Raw genomic sequence first — 3980 nt, 5'->3', positions numbered from 1 at the left:
GAATTTTATCCGAACGGATCCGATGCTTAATTTGAAATTCTAAGTCCCTCGGTGATGCAAACCTGGAGAACGCTTTCTTCATCCGCGATACGTACGTACGTACGCTTTCCACCAGTAGAATATAGCATGTTTTCGATCCCGGGTGGATTTATGCCTTCCCATTTATGCTCTAACGGGCTGCCATTTTTCCCCGAGTGCCCAAGAAGTCCCCGGTCACAATGCAACTAGAAAGCACAACTTCTTGGTCGTCTTGGTTTTATCGTTTCCGCGTGCACTCCTTCCTCCACCCGACTATCCGCAGTAAGAAACTCAATAGGGCAACAATTCTTGCAGAATCACCACTATTCGTCATTGCGGTTGTGTGTTTTGCTTATCCTCCAGAAAGTTAGTTGAATGTGGAGATTCTAAACGTGGCAAAATGCTACGTTGTTATGGCACCGGGAGGTTAAAGAGTGCTTGTTAGAAGTAGTGTCGCCAAGGAATTACTTAAACCGTGCAGGTTATTCTAAGTCCTTAAAGACCTAAAAAAGTTTCACAATATTTTCATTAGTTGGTGTCAAGCATATAAAAAAACTTATTCAATTTTTGCGTGTCCCTCACTTATATTAGCTCATTTTATGCAAGATTTTAACGCAGATTTACGTCATGAAACTTTCCAATGCCTCAACAGAGAAAGAGAGCTACATAGTGCCAGTGTAGTACGTGAAGGGGAATAGAACAATATGTCATAGTAGCGTTTCAGGGATTATCAGGGGGTATACAGATCGTTCAGAAGTATTTCGGGAGGTTTTCTGACAATCTCAAGGGAATTCAGTGGGTTTTCAGAGGTGTTTCAAGAGGTTACACGCGATTTTTTTTCAAGGGAACTCGGAATGTTCCAGGGATTTTGAAGGAACGTTTTATGGTAATTCACTGAGTTTCAGGGAGTTTTTAAGGGGTTTTAGGAACGATTTAGGAACGTTTCAAAATTATTTAGGGGGGTCTCAACAGTTTTCAATGGATTTAAGAGAGTACCCATGAGCATTTCAGAGGTGTTTCTGATGGTAGCAGGAACATACAAGGGCGTTTTAAGGTCTAAGGGTTGTGTTAGGGGGTCTCAGGGTTCTGGGTTCCGGGAGTTCAAGAGGTTTCATGGGATCTCTGGGATCTCTGAGGATTATCAGGGACGTTTCAAGAGGTTTCAGAGGCAATTCACCGAGACTCATGAAATTTCAAGCAGTCTTCAGAGCTGTTTGAGAACGATTCATGGGAATAAGGGGCCCTTAGGTAGTTTTAGGGGTTCTCAGAGAGTTTCAGGGACGTTTCTTTGGTTTATCACGGTTGGTAAGGGGGTCTCATGGGGTCATAGGGTAAGGTCAGGGTGTTAAACGAGGCTTGAAGAGCTTTCCAGGGTATGAAGAATTAGTCGTTGTAAAAAATCACAAATATAATGGTATAAAAAAGAGATTTCCAAGGGCAGTTTCAGGGGTGTTTTAGGGGGTCTCAGCGAAATTCAGCAGATTTCAAAATTATTTCATGGGATCTAATGGAGATCAGAGGCCCATAGGGTTTGAAGGGGGTTCAGGAAATAGGTATGGACTTAGCCCTTGACTCAGCCCCTTTGGAACTCCTCTGAATGGCTGGCTTTAAATATCCTAATACAAATTTGGAACTTCTCGGAAGTCCTCTGGAAAGACTCTGAATCACACTCAATACTTCTTGACATCACCTTATCCTTCTTAAATTCTCCTAGGTCACCTTTAACACTCCTTCAACCTCCTCTTTTTATGTTCCTTTGAAATTCCTGAAAACCCTTTAGCAAATCTCAAACCTATTTTGGTAAACTAAATTCCACTGGCGCTATTTATAAACAAAATTATCTCTTTTCATATATTTTTTGGAATTCATGCATATTTTTTATTTATTCATCCCCAGTCCTTGGAGGTCCCAGTGCATTTTTTTTGTGTCTGTAATGTGTAAGTTTAATGAAAATCTACCTTACAATATTAATATGTCTCCTCCTAAGCCCCTTTCGCTTATGCCATTTTTTTCGATTTTTTTTTGCACCCTCAAATAGACTGATCAAAATTTTTTTTTTTGCGAAAATCCATTTGCAGAAAATATGTGAAGGATTTATAATGAAATGTCGATAGAACTCCTTCAGAAATTCTACCAGATCTGCTGCACGGATTCTTTCATGAAATATTTCAAGGAAGCATTCAGATTTTTTTTGGAAATTCAGCCATTCTATAAAAAACCGATGTAGTACAACTCCGATTGTCGTGAAACTTGGTGACGAAATAAAAAATACGGGTCTAATTATATCAAAGAACTACGAACCCACCAAGTTTCACGACAATCGGAGTTGCACTATATCGTTTTTCTATAGCATGGCTGAATTCCTCTTACAAGGATTAATTTAACAATTTCCATGGTTTCCTAAAATTTTCCACTATGGGTTTCTTCGGAAATTCTATTAAGAATTTCAGAAACCCATCCAAGGATATTCAAAAGAATTGTCTCCAGGTGTCATTCAAAAATTTCTCCATTGAGGCTTTTTTCAAAAAACTTTGCAGAATATTTTTTGAAATTCTTTCTTTCGATTAAACTCTCTTAAATTATTTCAGAAATTTCTCTAGAAATGCCTTTAGAAATTTCAACAGAAATATCTCAAAAAATTCTTCCAAAAAGCTTTTGATGGATTTCTTTAGAAATTTATTCATGGATTCATTCGGAATTGCTTCATGGGATTCTTTCAAGTAAACTTCCATGGATACTCTAACAAGTTCTGATAGCAATTCCCTCAGAAATTCTGTCGGTAAATCAGGTATTCAGAATAACTTAAAAAATGTATCCAAGGATTCATTCTAAAAATTTTTCAAGGATTCTTTCAGTAAATATTTTATTATTTTTCTTTCGATATTCTTCCACAATTTCCTTATCAAACACCTCTAGGGATTCATCGTGAAATTCTTCCAAGTTTTCCTTCAGAATTTTTTCCGGGGATTTTTTAGTTAATTCCTTCAGAGAGTCCTCCAGAAATTTGTGCAAAGATTCATTACCTAAAGTTTCCATGGATTTCCACAGCTTTGCTCCATGGATTTTTTTTTGTGGAGAATCCTCAAAGAACTTTTCCAAAAAATATTGTATCCCTTAGCAAACAACTCCAGGAATACTTGTATAAAATCTTGCAAAAATTCTTTCTGAAATTCATCTAAATAGTCCTTCCAGGCATTCTTTTAATAGTACCTGCCAAAATTTCCCAAAAGATTTCTTAAAAAAGTATTTCACGGATTCCATCGGCAATCCGCGCAAGTGTCCCATAACGGTCTCCTTCAGAGATTCTTTCAGGTATTCCTACGGGTGTTCTTTGAACTACATCTTCCATACAAAGATTAATAAATTATTGCATGTATTTCTTCAAGAACTCCTTCAGATATTCATTCCGAAATTTCTTTAGAAATCACAGCAACAATTTCTCCAACGATTTTTTTTCCTACAGCAACTCTATCAGTTGATAAGACATTAAGAATTCTTTCAGCAATTTATCCAAGGTTCCTTCATTAATTACTCCAAGGTTCCCTTTAGAAATTCTTCGAAGGATTTCTTAACTAAACCTTTCAAGGATTCACTCCGATATTCTTTTATGGTTCTTCAGAAAATCTTCCGAGGGTTTCTACATTTATTACTACAGAGATGCCTTCATGATTCATTTAGTAAAATTTGGATGTCTACAATTTCAAACAATATTTCACAAATCCTTTTTGAAATGTTTTTTTTTTATGTTTCGAAGATTCTTTCATAAATTTATCCAGACGTTCCTCCAAACAATCGTCTACCAGTATCGTCAGAAATTTCTCCTTAGAACCCTTTGGATTGTTTTCCTTCAAAAAATCCATATGGAAATCTTTCGGGATTTTTTTTTTTTGATTCTTTCAAAAGCTCCTTTGGCAATCGCACAGTTGTCCCTTAAAGATTTCCTTCAGAATTTCCTTTAGAAA

Source organism: Aedes albopictus, chromosome 3 (genome assembly GCF_035046485.1).
Source record: "Aedes albopictus strain Foshan chromosome 3, AalbF5, whole genome shotgun sequence".
NCBI lineage: Eukaryota > Metazoa > Arthropoda > Insecta > Diptera > Culicidae > Aedes > Aedes albopictus.
This window is presented reverse-complemented; position numbering follows the sequence as displayed.